Here is a 15,409-nt window from a genome sequence, read left to right on the forward strand (position 1 = left end):
TCAAAAACAAAATTACCCAAAGGAAGTGGGATTATCCCCTTGCTTCCTTTTCCGTATGATTGTAAACTAGCAGAGCTGATTTAGAAACCATATCCAGAAGTAGTAATACTAGGTTTCAAGTACAATTCAGACAAAGAATCTTAAGATATACTGGAAAACGCTACTTTGAATGTTTTCCAGGAAACCCATTCCACTGGCCTGTTTAAGTTGCACAGTGTACAGCATGCTGTACTTATCCAGATTGTTAGTACCCTTGTGTGTGTGTGTGTGTGTGTGTGTGTGTGTGTGTGTCAATGTACTACTATGTGTCAACGTACTACAATGTACCACCTCTCCAAAACATTACATACCTTCAACTTCTCCAGCCTTCTGCCTTCCTCCTTCCAATTTTTAAAGTTCCATCTGAAGTCATAGATGGATTTAAGTAGTACTCTTACTGCAACCACTGGTACAGTAGGGAATAAATTGGGAACTGAAGCACAGTGAGCATAAGAATAGATTACCTTCTACCTCCGGTTGTGTTGCATACACTATCCCTCTGCAGACTCTGTGTGATGCTTTCACAATACCTAGCTGTCTGCGAAGCCATGTTACTAAGACACTCCTGGCTAGAGACTGAGGCAAGGTAGGATAGATAAACGGGGTACCCAGCAAAATATTAATTGGTTGGATAGTATGTAGGCAGAGGGTTGTAGTCAACAGCTCCATGTCCAGGACGGGACTGATAGCAAGCGGCTTCCTCCAGGGGCCCATCTTGTTCCTCTATAGCATCTTTATTATTGACATAGACAATGGAATGGAGTATACCCTCAGCAAATTTGCTTATGCAACCAAGCTGAATGGTACAGTTGACAAAACAGAAGGAAGGAATGTTATCCAGAGGGTCCTGGACAGGCTTGAGAAGTGGGGCCACATGCACTGAATGAGGTTCAGATGTCCCATTTGGATCAGGGTCAATTCCAGATATGCAAGCAGACTGGGAGAAGAACTCCTTGAGAACAGCCCAGCAGAGAGGACGCTGGGGGTTCTGATGGGTGAAGAACTAGACATGAGCCAGCAGTGTGCACTTGCAGACTGGAAAGCCAATGGCATCCAAAGAGGAGTGACAGCAGGGTGAGGGAAGGGATTGTCTCTGTTCTGCCCTCATGAGGCCCCATTTGGAGTACTGTATCCAGGCATGAGACAGCATAAGAAAGATGTAGAACTTATGGAGAGGATCCAGAGGAGACCATGAAGATGATCAGAGGGTTGGAACACCTGTCCTGTGAGGAAATATTGGCGGTGTTGGATCTGTTCAGCCAGAAGAGAAGGCTCTGAGGAGACATGATAGTGGCCTTTCAGTATCTAAAAAGGGGCTACAGGAAAGGAGACAGACTCTTCTGCATGAAAAATTCTTTACTCAGAGGGCTGTGTGGCACTGGTACAGCTGTCCAGAGAAGCTGTGGGTGCCCCATTGTCATGGTTTTATGATTCTGTTATTGGTATTCCACATCATAAAATTGTGTAAAGCTCATCAGTCCAGTTCTGTGGACTGACAACTTTCTGAATACCTGGTTCTCAGAAGAGAAGAACTACACACCCCAGAGGACTTCGTGTTCAGAGGGGAAGATACATCATGGGAGGAAGTCACAGGATGCTCCTTCTCTCACTACCTGGCAGTGTGTGGGTGTGCTCCCCAGCTGTGTGTCTTCAGTTCAGAATAAGGCTTTCAGTTTCAGACATTCTCTCTCATTTTATTTCATTTATTAGTCTCAATTCCAATTATATTGCATTATGTAGTGTTATCTTGCATTCCGATATCATATTTAGTAAAATTAATTTTCCTTCTTAGGTTGTTGCTGCTGTTCTGTCTTTGCACCCAGCTCACATCTCCCTACCCTCCCCCTTTTCCCTTTCCTTTTTTTGGGGGGGGCTAGAGGGCCTGCAGGCCTGCTGCCCCCTGTCATGGGCACAGATTGATCTAGATAACCCTGTGACATCCATCCCTGGAGGCACTCAAGGCCAGGTTGGATGGGGGCCCTGGGCAGCCTGGGCTGGTGGGGGGCAGCCCTGCCAATGGCACAGGGTTGGGGCTGGGTGGGCTTTGAGGTCCCTTCCAACCCAAGCCATTCTGTGATTCTGTAACTCTATGAAAACACATCTTGATGTGGGGAAAGTGACCAGGCCTCCTGGTATTGACACATACTCTTTCAAAAGAATCAGAAAGCAACTGCCAAGATGCTGGACTATATTCACTGAAAAGTTTTCCACTATCTGCATTATTTAAATAATGTGTAAGAAAAATAAGCCATCTGTAGTGATTGTGTCAACTTTCAGGCCTTCTTGAATTTCCTAGAGCACCCCAGAGCAGCAGCAGATGATAAAAATGCTAGAGATTAACTTCTCATTTTTGAAAGATGAGTGCCCAGCACAGCAGAGAAGGTACATGTAGCATTAAAAGTAGAAGGGTAGGGACAGCAGTTATTAATGATCACTAACTTGAAAGCCTGTTAGGTGAGTTGTATGCCCACAAAGCAAATATGGATGTGCTGGCCCTCACCACATTGCTGTAACAATCAGACTATTACAAGTATTTCCATATGTAAATTTTCACAACTTTCCTTTCCAATGTGAATGCTTGTCTTTATGGATCAGAAGGAGAAGACACTGACGTGTAAGCTGACACTGTGCAATATATTAGTGAAGAGAGAGCTCTACACTATCTGCCCCACGAATACTGTCTGCTAGTTTTCAGACTATCACAAGAATAATTCAATTTTTCTCTGAAAATCTGCTTAAGCCTTTGAGATATAAGTGCATCAGAGCTTACCTGCATGCAGTAAATCTACGTCTGAAAGTTATTTTGAGCAAATACAATTCCTAAATGAATTAAACAGTTTTTTAATTCTAGTACTATCTCAAGTTTCTGCTTTATACCATGGAGCATAATGTTTAATGAAACATCAAACTTGTTGTGGCTGTTTTCTTAACAGTTTTTTTTTTCTCCTAACCCATTTCCTGAAATAATCCCTATACAGTTCATCCATTGAATATATCTAAGAAGATTCACTGAGATGACTCAGAGAGTCACATGAAGCCAACCTTGCAGGAAACTGTTTGATTTAACCTTTTTTTTAGTGTGTGTGTAAAAAAAAAAAAACTCCAGAGTGCAATTTCTTAGTGTTGAATGTGGCTTCTTTGGCTTAATACCTTTGCTGAGCTATGCATTGACTCAGACCTTTGAAAGAGTTTATATTTCAAGAGCTGGGAATGTGTTGTCATATTCAGAGAAACTAAGTTGCAGCTGTATATTTTCTCCTTTTCCCCTACCTTTCCAAAATCCAAGAACTTCTGATAATATGATCTTTATCTCTTAATCCACATGGAATATCCTTTAAATCTACAGAACAAGAAAACAATGGCCCTGTTTTTATCTCACTGTTGTTGTAATTTGAATTACATTTCTCAACAGGACCAAAGCTCTTAGGTAGAGTTTTTTCTTTCTTTATTTGCTGCCTTGCCATCATTTTCAGCACAGAGGGCCATATAGATGAGGCGCTGTTGATATCTTTCCAACAGCAGCATCTGGCTCTTTGGCAAACTGTTTCACTAACTGTTCTGACCTCCTGACAGCTCCAACACTGCTATTGAGAGCTGTGTAGATTGGCTGGAGTACATATGGGTCATCTCCTTTAATTCTTCCTTTTGGGAGCTGTTTTTATGTCAGTAGTGTGCAATATTGAGGATTTTCATGTAATGACTCTGTCTATCAGCAAACAAAGAGGAAAATTATGATTAATTCAGTATTTTTTACATCATAGGAGAGAAAAAAAAGAAACATTATGGGTTTCTTTGGTACAACTTAAAAGTTAATGCTGCTGGTTAGAATAAACCATTTTGTTTCTGTTTAGTTAGATGAAACAAATGTTCTTGTGCTGTAGCTCACTAAGTAGGAATGAATGAAAAGTTTTGTCAACTCAGTTTAAAGTTCTGGAATTTCTTTAAAAGGGCAATAAATATACTTAATTTTCCTTATATTATAGTCAATTTGAGGAAATACAGACAACCATTTTTTTCTTATTTAAATTTAAGATACTGTTTTCCTAAATTCATGATGCCATTTGACAGAAAAAAATAATGCTTCTGTCTTCTCTGAAGAGAGTATTCTTTTCCCCAGCTTAGTACCTATTACTCATGTTCTAGTAGTTTAACTGCATGAGATGTACACATCATCCTATGGAAATCACTGGACCTCAACAGATAAATTAGAAAGCCTTTGATGAAAGTGTTAGTATCTGTTGATACTTATTTCCGTCGGCCTTATTTTCTACCAGGGCACACTGTTGGCTCATGTTCAGCTGTACATCGACCAACAACCCCAGATCTGTTTCTTCCACACAGTTTTCCAGCCACTCCTCCCCAAGCCTGTAGTGTAGCTTTGGGTTGTTGTGGCCAAAGTGTGGACCCAGCACTTGGTCTTACTGAGCTTCATCCTATTGGCCTCAGTCCAGCTATCCAGCTTGTCTAAATCCCTCGGTAGGGCATTCCTACCTCCAGGTGGATTGATTCCTCCTGCCAGCTTGGTGTCATCTACAAACTTACAGGAGGTGCACTCAGTGCCCTCATCCAGGTCATCAGTAAAGACATTGAAGAGGACAGGCCCCAACACTGACCCCCGGGGAACACTACTCATGACTGCCAGCTGGATTTAACTCCATTCACCACCACTCTCTGGGTCCAGCCTTCCAGACAGTTCTTTACCCAGCAAAGAGTGTACCACCATCTGTTTTTTGTGCTCTAATGAAAATGTCTATTTATAACCTCAATGCAAATAAGTCTATTCTATTAATTGCATTATTGCTGTGGTTGTGCATTATTATTATACATTTTATTGGAAGTGAACAAAATAATGGACAAATTAACACTGGTATGATGAACATATCATATGAATTATTTAAGATATATCCAACCTGTGGCCCATAGGCCATGTGCAGCTTGGAACAGCTCACAGTTTGGCCCTGACCCTGCCCTGCACCATCTGCCCCTGCTGCTGTAGCAGCTCTGCCCCACCAAGCAGCCCGGTCCAGACCCAGGCACCACCCATTGCTCACAATAACCACACAGTGGTGTGCGATTGGCACTGCCTGGGCTGAAACTAGGGCATGGGGTTGGCACATTGCAGCGCTGACTCAAGAGATGGAAAATAACTGTGTGCATTGTGGTACACTGACTAAACACAGTTCTGTGAACAGCCAAAAAAAAAAAAGTGCTTTCCAAACTGATAAAGGAATTTGAGAACAGGTTGCACAATTCCTGGAAAAAGCATCATTTTTTGGGTATAATAGCACCTCAATTTTCAGTTGACATAAATACATTACCTGCAAATTTTCAAATGGAACATACAGTTGCAATCAGACTTTCAACTCAGAAATCTTACTGTGTCTCTTTATGTCTTTATAAGACATATCCTACCAGTGAAAAACATTCCTTGCTTCACCATCACATCTTATTCATGTCACTGCTTTTAATGTCATTTCATTTCATGTCAGTGCATACATTTGTGAACATATATTTTCAAGGATGAAGCACAGGAAGAGTAAAATTTCATCAGAAATCTCTGACAAACAACCCTAAACCCAACTGGTGCATCAGTTTCACAAAAACAAATTCAAACATCCCACTAGTTCTGTGTTTTTGTTGTTTTCTTTTTGTTGTTGTTGTTTTAATAAAAAATACAGTTCAGCCCTTTACTAAGACTACCAGGTGTATAAGAATTTGACTGTAAGATGTTGTAGTATAAACAATCAAAAGAATTGGAAAAATGAATCTGAACTAAGTAAATATTTTTAAAAAATATTCTAACAGATACTCTTCCTTGTATATATATCATCTTTTATCGACTAGAATCTCTTTTTAACCCTTGCTGCCACGCAGGTGTGCAAGTAACACCTACAACATGCAGAGAGTAGGCAGTCAACTTCTGCAGTCCCCATTTCCAGCTCAATGAGGAATAGTTTGCTGAAAACCCTAGAATAGCTAGTATAAATAAAATATACCTATGTGATTAAACTTTATGATAAATGCAGTTTTGACTAATTTATGTCTTCAGAACTTCTTTAGCAACTTTATAGACTGAAATGATAATTCATCATATTATGGTGTGAGAAAGAATATTCTTTAAAATTATGCACAGCTGCTACTTCTGTAATAAACATAGCAACAGGTTGGACAAGAGATGTATAAACAAGTCAACTCCTAAGTGAAACACATTCAAAGAAGATTTGAATAGAAGATAAGGACAGACTTACCTAAAACTTTAACTGTTAGTGTAGGATGAAATTATGATAATTCCCTGAAAGATCTTGTAGTGTTCAAATAATAAAGGAAAGGACTGGCAGGAAATGTGTAACAAAACTCACTATGGAAAAAAAAAACTTTCTACTAATGAAATAGTTTATTAAGGGAAATTCTTTTGCTCGAGTCATTTAGAACTAGACTGGAGCAACAACTGACAGGGCAGTGGAAAAGATGATTTAACTCATGTGATACTGTGGTTATTTTAAATGGAATTTTTTGGAGTTTGTTTTGTTAGCACACCTTTCCTTACTGGTGAGGTCTTAAAGACCTTGTACAGCTGTTGTCTGGCTTTCTCCTGTCTGGCACTCTGTGTAAGTTAAATAACACCTAACACATGGCACTTGGAACATGCAGTCTTGGTGTTGCTGCTCTGGTCTTTCCAGTCACTACATCCCTACCAGCAACACTGTGCTCCAATTTAATCCTGGACCAAAAATCAAAGAAACTATACCTGTTTGCCACTTTGTGTTAGCTCCACTTTAAAATACTGTCTAAAAAATATGTGGTGTTAGTACATTTGGTATCAGAATAGGAATGAATTATTAAGATTTAGGACTGGATTTTTAATGTTAGCCTCCTTTAAGAGCCAGCCATCTGCTTCATATTGAATTACAGTAAGACCACTGTGTTACTATTATACTAACGATCAAACTCAAATGAAGGTACTGGGATTTAATTTTCAGAATTACCCAATAAAAATTACCCTAACTTCAAAAGCCATAGAGATAAGGCAATGCTGGGTGCATTTAATGGTTCCAGACAGCCGATTTTGTAAACATAGAGTAATATACAATACCAGCTGTATTGTTACCATGTAGTGGAAAAGCATGAAATTGTTTGTCATCTTAATCCCAAGCATGTGTTTCATTTGTATTATTTGGACTGGAAGCACTACGTTTTGCCATGACAAAGTTTAAAAGAATTATTAAATGCACAGCTCTCTGAGACATCCCTTTGATTTCAACTACACTGACAGTTGTGTTTTCAGGAACCAGCCCTTATTTTGGATAGCTAGAAAAGAGTAAGTACTAGAGAATGCTACATCAGCGTCTTGTTTTTCCATTAGATTCACTCTCCATGCACAGTGTTCTGCTTTCCTTTGTCCTTCTTCATTCTCTTATAACTTGCCCAACTCTGAATCTCATCAGAAAATTGTGTGGAAATTTAAACAGAAAGAATCAAATAAGCTTATGAAGTGTTTGTCATAGAATCATAGAATCACAAGTTTGGAAAGGACCTACAAGATCATCTAGTCCAACCGTTCTCACACACGAAGGCAGCACACAGCAAAGTGAGTAGTATGTCTACTCTCAACATAGTTGCTCTAACAGTCCTGGAAATACTGAAGTCAATTACATTACAAATACAGTGAAAACTACTGAGAAGTCAAATGAAGAACAAGGTTGAGAAGGGAGAACAAAGAACATCTTGAGAACTGAAGTCTTGTCTTACGAGGGAAAAATAGGAGGTATTAACTGATGACTGTGCAGAAAGCATGAAAATAGTCTATAAATAGTTTAAGCACACGACTGACAAATGTACCATATAAACTAGAGATTTACTTCAAAAAGAAAATGGCATTCTCTGCAATTAGTTAAATTTGCAGTTTTGTATTATCCATACTGTAAGAATCTTTTACTCCGAAGGCACCGTTTCAGCTAGAAAATTGGTACACTTTATTGCTCTTGTTCTGACTGCATGTGTTTCATACTGTGATTTACATTTTTGTTTGTCATGGGCACTGGGATAGAAGTAGAGATCATCTTTCCCATGTTCAAAACAAGACACTTGAATTAATTGCAAAAGCTCTGTTTGTTAACATATTTGTATCAGTTAAACATTAAAAAACAAACAGATCGTCTGTGTCTCTACTCAGAGGTTTAGTATTAGAAAGCAGGAGCAAAGGAAGATCATGTTTTTATAAATTTTGTACTACTCTAAAGCTAAGAAGTTGGAAAAGCACTTCTAAGGTAGGCAGACATTTGTGTGCCATGAAGGACACCTAGTTAAAATATTTCTAAGACCATCAGACTGGTGCCAAAAAACTGAAATAGACTTTCTTGGGATAACTCAGATCTACCTAAAGTATGCCGTTCCCTTGTACCATATATTGCATTATGTAAACTCCACCAACATATACAGAAAGCATATGCTGCATATTTTTCTCACAAAGGTCTTTTTTTCATTCTATATGCTCATGGAGTTTTTTCTTCTGCTGGCAGCTAACACCACAGGCATGAGCCTGTAGGATCTACCAAAAATAACTGAGACAAAGTTATTGTCAGTAGGCTTTAATTCACCTGGAAGAATACACTCAGATCTAGAACCTGAGAAAGGCTGAAAGCAAATGATAAATGAATATCTGAGGAGTGTGCCATAGGAGGTCAAGAGGAGAAAATGTCTTCTTTCATTACCAGTTTATCTGGTCCATTACTGTTTGTTTAGGTAATAACCTACTACTAGAACTAGTAGTTAACTGATAAATGCCCAATTGGAAATGAAAAGTGCTAGCTGCTGGTGACTTTCTAAGATCCTTATGTTAGATTGTATGCCTAGTAGATGCCTAGTAGATGCCTAAAATCTACTGCAAGCAGCATCGTTATGGCATAAAATGAGGATCTAATGTATCTAATGTGATTCACATACAACTATTTTGTTCTTTCCAGAATTCCAGAACCACAATGTTCTACTCTTGAGAAACTTCTCACAATAAATAAAAGAACAATAGTCTTACAGAATCTGTTCGCCACTGTATAATTTAGGACAATTTGAATTAATGCCAGCATTTTAGTTAAGATAATTAATACAAGTCTCCTTTTCTTCCTATGCCAGAAGCAAAGGCTGCTGTGATCATTCTCAATTTGCACAGGCTCCCACAGTTTATCAGACAGAAGTGCAAGAAACATTTGAGAATTGAGACCATGTTTGCCAGTGGCATTTAACATTATATTTCGGCAATTAGCTCATGCTAAGAAAAAAATAATAATAGTTCATTTAAGGGGACACAAGTAACTTCCTATTAAAATGGTTAGAGAAAGAATTCTATAAAAAACCAAAAAACAAAAACCACCACCAACAACAAATGGATTTTAATAGTTACTTTGACTATGATATACAGGTAACATTGATTCATGCTCATTTCACAGCCATGGGCTACACAAGTTACCGCTGCTAATACTTTTTCTAGTCACCAGCAGTCTGCCAGCTAAGAAAAACTTTTTGGTGGTTCTATGATGCAGAAGCCAGACAAACACACATGGAGACACATATGTGGATTCCACACAACTTTTTAACCCATAAGATTAACTGGATTTGACATCTGCTCTTTTGTTCAGTTCAGAACCACAGTTAGAACCTATAAATATAACTATTATTTTAAAATCAGTAAAGCACGTTAATAGTGTTGCACTACAAAAACCAATTACTTTGCATCTCCACTGCATCTCAACAGACTCCAAATGTATTTTTGAATCTGACAGACAAAACTACATAAGTTTAAATTAATTTCAGCATTATCTTCTTTTACACTCTTGCTGTTGAATCCTAATCTTCCAGCAATCAAGTTCCATAACATTACCTAGTAACCATACATGGAAATTTAAAATAGTAACCAACTGTGACTGCAGCTGCACAGCCACGTTAACATCCTTTTCGATATCATTTACATCTACTTGGCTTCAGATTTACATGGTTTTATTCCTTGTCAGTTTCAAATATACTGACGTGCTCTTGATGGCAGAGAACAAGCGTTCTATTATTTACAGAAATTGCAGCACGTAAATATTTTAAGAATGGATGTTTTAAAAAAATGCCTCAGTGGTCATTAAAACATATGGGAAAATCATTTACTTCTTAACAAAATTGAAAAACTAAAGGCAAAATTCTATAAGTAACACTTTTTTTCATAGTAATCTGTTGCAGCTCTTCATAGTGAGGAACGACAGCCCAGACCCCATTGTTACAGCACCTCAACATGCACAGCTACCTCCAAAAACATTAAGACACAAAAAATGTGTCTAGACTGTATGTACTACATAATTATTATGAGGTAATTAGCATTAAAGATCACATATAGATCCTATCAAAAACCAATAGGACAGAAAAATCTCTCTCATTCATTCTGCTACCATGCAGTGTTTGAATCCAAGCAGCCTCAATGCCTGCCAAAGCAAAAACAAGTCTCATTAAAGGAAGAGCCAGTTCTTGTTCTTGACAGTACAGTGGCTTCCGGTCAGTTCCTTTATCCTATGAATAATAAATACTCTTCAGTGGTCTTAAATAGTATTTGTGTGTGTTGCTTGTCACAACTTAAAGCAGAAGGTGGATTTTGAAAATGACTGGTTGCTAAGAGCAAAATGCTTCAGTGCATTTTATAGTACAGAACAAAGCTGCAAGTTTTCCAGTAATTGAATAAACATTCCCTACCAAACTAGAAGGAAGGTGCATCAATTATATCAGTGTAAAAATTAGAACGTAATTGCTGTATTCCAGCAGTTTTTAACATTGAACTACATGCTTAATGAATAGTGTATCCAGGACAGAGAGATTTAAATAGTTTTACACTGAGACCACAAAGGGAGAACATATTTTCACTGCTAGGCAATTTCTGGGGATATGTGATGTTTGCCAGGAGTATCTGGAAGAATACAAAAAAATAAAGCATTCAAGACAGACCGTTACTGTCACTTAAAAACAGACTTTGTCTTATTCCTGGAAAGTCTCAGAAGCTGATGAATAAGAACATCTAACGCCACCTGCTTTCTGCCAGAAAAGTGTCCTCACGATAGCTTCAACTTTGCAGGGTCACTGAAACTGACTGCTTTTAGCTATTTCTTTCTTTCTTTCTTATAACCAAAGCAAAACAACTGTGCTTTTCCTCTCTATCTTAAAATAGTTTTATTTCCTTATTGCTGTGCTCTTTACTACCAAGTTATACTTATCCAACAAATACATAGAGCCAATTAGGCAATTTGAAAGTTGCTTTATAATAGGCAATTGATATTCTGCTCCCACCATTCAAATATACACTTTTACAATAAAAAATTGTATGTAGAACAGAGCTTAGTGTTGTAGTAAATATGAAACAAGCAAAAAATACACTATGTCAATGTAATTTCATGATTTTTTGAATGTACTGTACTTCAGAATAATGTTATTTACCTTTCTGTGCCCCGTGTAATAGTTTTCAAGGAAGCCTGCTTGGATTGTAATATACCCCTCATGTTGACCTACAGTAAGTAACCAGCTTCTGGATTTTCCTTTTGGAACAACAATCCACCAATTGGAGCTATCTTTCACAATTTGCTTAAAATGCTTTGTTTCCCTGCTGGCCTGAGGAAAGCAAATGGAAGTATGTCTGTTCTTAATAGTTCTTCCATTCAGAAATTCTCCAGATTCCATGAACATGAGTGGATGTCTGTTGTCAGAGACTAATTCTCTCAGGCTTTCTTTGTAACTGAAAAGAATTAATAAAAATTTGATTAGTCTTGTGTAAGACTCCCAAGAAATTAAAATTAATTTTGACTTTTTGCTAAGGTAATAAATTCTACGTGTTCTCACTGATGCTGGTACAGCAATCTCCTGAACTTGTACTTCAATAACCAATAATGTTTTGACATCTTATAGAAGTGACACTGCACACTGTTCTAAACTTGAAAGCCATCGTAGGATATGAATGGAGGGCTGACTGATTACATACATGCAGATCTTTTGCAAGTATGATAAGCCAATCAAACTTGTAAAACGTTGGATACCACCTCAGTTGTACATTCTGATGTCAGCCAACATTGTACACTATAGATAAATTTATCCAACAGATTTGTATTTCATGTAAGCACATGTTCAACAGCAGGGCATACATTCACATTGTCCTGTGATGTATGGTAGTATACATTTCAATATCATCTCACAGACAGATGTTAAAAAGCATGTGATCTATGCCTCCTTGCTATGTTTTCCTTTCTCTTAAGATGCTCAAAATTTTTATGTGAGAATACATCAATCTATACTCAAAGGAAACACTATTTGCCTATACCTTTTTTGATTGATAGCAGTAATATTTGTAAGGAATGCGCTGAAATGGGTTAAATCCTCTGAACTATTGAATTTATTCCTATATGAACACAAAGCTTTGCTTCTGATAATAAAAAATATTTACTTCGCTGCTATAGAACTGTTGACACAAGGACAGTTTTCAACTCATCTTGGTGGGGCTAGTATATGCCTCATTAAGTTCACACCAAGATACGTCTGTAGCGATGACTTAATTGCTTTGTATTGATTGCTTTGTAATGCTCTGGCAAAGGAGAAGATTTTGCTCACAAAAACCCAAGCCTATTGAAGCTATAGAATAGCTAAAAATATGCTTCATACCAAATTCATCCCCAGGTAATGATCACATTTCATGGACTTGCTTTCTAAGTCTTCGGTATAACAAATATTTCCCTGTGATTGCATGAGTCCTATCAATTTTATTTATTATTTTTATTTGAACTGACATCAGAACTTTTACCAATCACTAACTACAGTTCCTAGTCTTTGTACATCCTTTATTCATAAGTGACAGTCAGCCACGAGTTGACCCACGTATGTGCAGTCTTATATAATGCTGAAGTTAAAGGATTCCAGTACTCAATTTCCAAAATGTTCCATTCATTTTTCAGTAGAGGATAGCTGTTGTCACTGCTGCTTACTTACAAGTATCTTTGCATGTAAAGCTTTTGATAAAATGTACTGAAGATGTTTCATATAGGTGCAACACAGGCACTGCAAAGTATAAAAGATGAAATTTGTGCCTTGAAGCTATCCCTATGCTCTTGTAATCACAGATATTTCAGTAGCTGAGCTGGTTTTCAGCACAGTTGAGCAATATATCACCGATATTGCAAACATATGCTTGAACTTCCCTGAGGATATCACACTTAACTAAAATTTCTACAGTGCTATTTAATTGTGTCATTCCAAATGCTGGTCAACCTAGCAAGAAGATTCTTATTTGGACTAGTACTGCATGGTTTTCCAGTTCAACCATCTGGAACAGCTACTTGTTTGTCTAAAGGAACCCCAGAAAATGCTGCTGAATATAATCAGTTACCATTTTATTTGGTCTGTCAGATATATTCCCAACTTCTGATGACTGGCTATATTTTAAGACAGGGTATGGCTCCTTTTCTGAGGGTCATATATCTGTTTCTAAGTGTTGAGCAAAACTGAGTTAAGAAAGAATATATACATTGTTAGATTTGTTTGTTTGTTTGTTTGCTAACTCCATATATCTTATGATTATATTTTTTAATTACTGTCTAGTTTTAACTACTTGTTTTAACTACTTGTTCTAGAAGACAGAAACTAGAAAAGCTGTTGTATTTCCTAGTGACTTTTTGTACCTAATGATTTATTCCTGGTGAACAGAGAGTTTCTACAAGAAATCAGAATGAGTGGAATACCTGCAGGAATGTATCACTGTTTATCCTGATGGGCTGATAATTTGACAAGAACACCATAGTGAACCTGACGAGCAAGTTGTCAGCAGGGACAACTAACTGTCATTTGAGAGCCACTCAGAACCACTGGAATAGAGAGGAAAAGAGCCTAACAATAAACCAGAAATCCATGTGGCACAACAGAAGAGAAAGCGCAAGAATGGGAAAAAAGCAGGGTAGGAGTAAACAATACCAAAAGAAGTTCAGAGAAAATCAGTTGTGGTGATTGAAAATTACAGACACATGTGAGAAGTATGCTATGTCTTTTTTTGCAGATGTATGCAAATACTGAGGTGTCTGTACGCTCCCTGCATAGCCAGGAATAAGGATTAATCAATTTTTTTTCTAGAAAAGAGTTAAAAACATGATCATGAGGTGCCAGGAATTGAAAAGGTATCCAATAGTTCTGTGGAACTTTCCAAAATGCAGTGCAGATACAATAAATACATGTATTGCCCTGCATTTGAAGGAGAGATCTATAACTGATTACTGAACAGAAATTAACCAGATTTAGGTCATCACCCTGGCTGAGTGAGGAAAGTTAACATACACCCTTGCTTTCTTCCTCCTCTATTGTATAGCATTTGGCTGTTGTTTTTATTTGTTTAAAATGAAGCTAACAAATCACATTTATTTGTTCTTTCTAGTGGCAATATTTGTCCTGTAGCATCCACTTCTTAAGCTTGCCTAAATAAATTAACATGGAAAAATATCAGATGCCTGATTACTCTTGATCATAAAGACGCATTTGGATGATTTTCAAAGGTCCCTTCCAACTGAACAGGTCCATTTCATTCTAAATGTGAAAAGACATTACAAAGCATTTAACAAACAAATAATCTTTAATCTTCAGCTTGTATACTTGAGGGAGAAATCTATTAAGATTTAGGAGCAAACCTTCAGTGGCTGAACTTCAAGTAACAAAGCATTACAAAAAGCAGCCATTGCTCAGCGGCTTGCACACATGCATGTCTTGGGCAGCTGCATCCTGGCTGGCAGCTAGATGTTTGCAGAGTAAATCCAGCATTGCCATTCTTCTCTTCATTAAGCATTCTCCTTCCCTCCTTGTCATGGTTTTATGATTTTTGGTTATCAGTATTCCACATCACAACATCATGCAGTGTACTGGGAGTTAAAGAGCAAATGCTTTAGTTCCTGGTACCTGTCTGGAAGAGAAGAAGAACTACGTTCCCCAAGAGCCTTCTTGAGTACTGTTATCATTCCTGCTCAAGGGAACAGATATAAGGGCGCAGGTCATCTGACTCAGCCCTCTTCTCGTCTCACCATGTTCCCTGTCGGATCGGCTCGCTACTGCTGCTCCCGACTGCACGCAAGGCTTCAGTATTAGCGTAAGGCCTTTGGCTCTCAGACAATCTTTCTCTCAATTATTTTTGAATTATATTGTATTATAATGCGTTATCTTACATTCCGATACTGTATTTAGTAAATTAGTTTGTTTCTCCTCAGATCGTTGCCGCTGTTTTTATTTATTTTGGGGTCCCCTGTTTCCCTTCCTGGAGGCACGGATTTTGTGGAGTCCCTCCGCCCCACTAGTCATGGAACCAGGCCGGACCAGCCCTTAAACCGTTGAC

Source organism: Gallus gallus, chromosome Z (genome assembly GCF_016699485.2).
Source record: "Gallus gallus isolate bGalGal1 chromosome Z, bGalGal1.mat.broiler.GRCg7b, whole genome shotgun sequence".
NCBI lineage: Eukaryota > Metazoa > Chordata > Aves > Galliformes > Phasianidae > Gallus > Gallus gallus.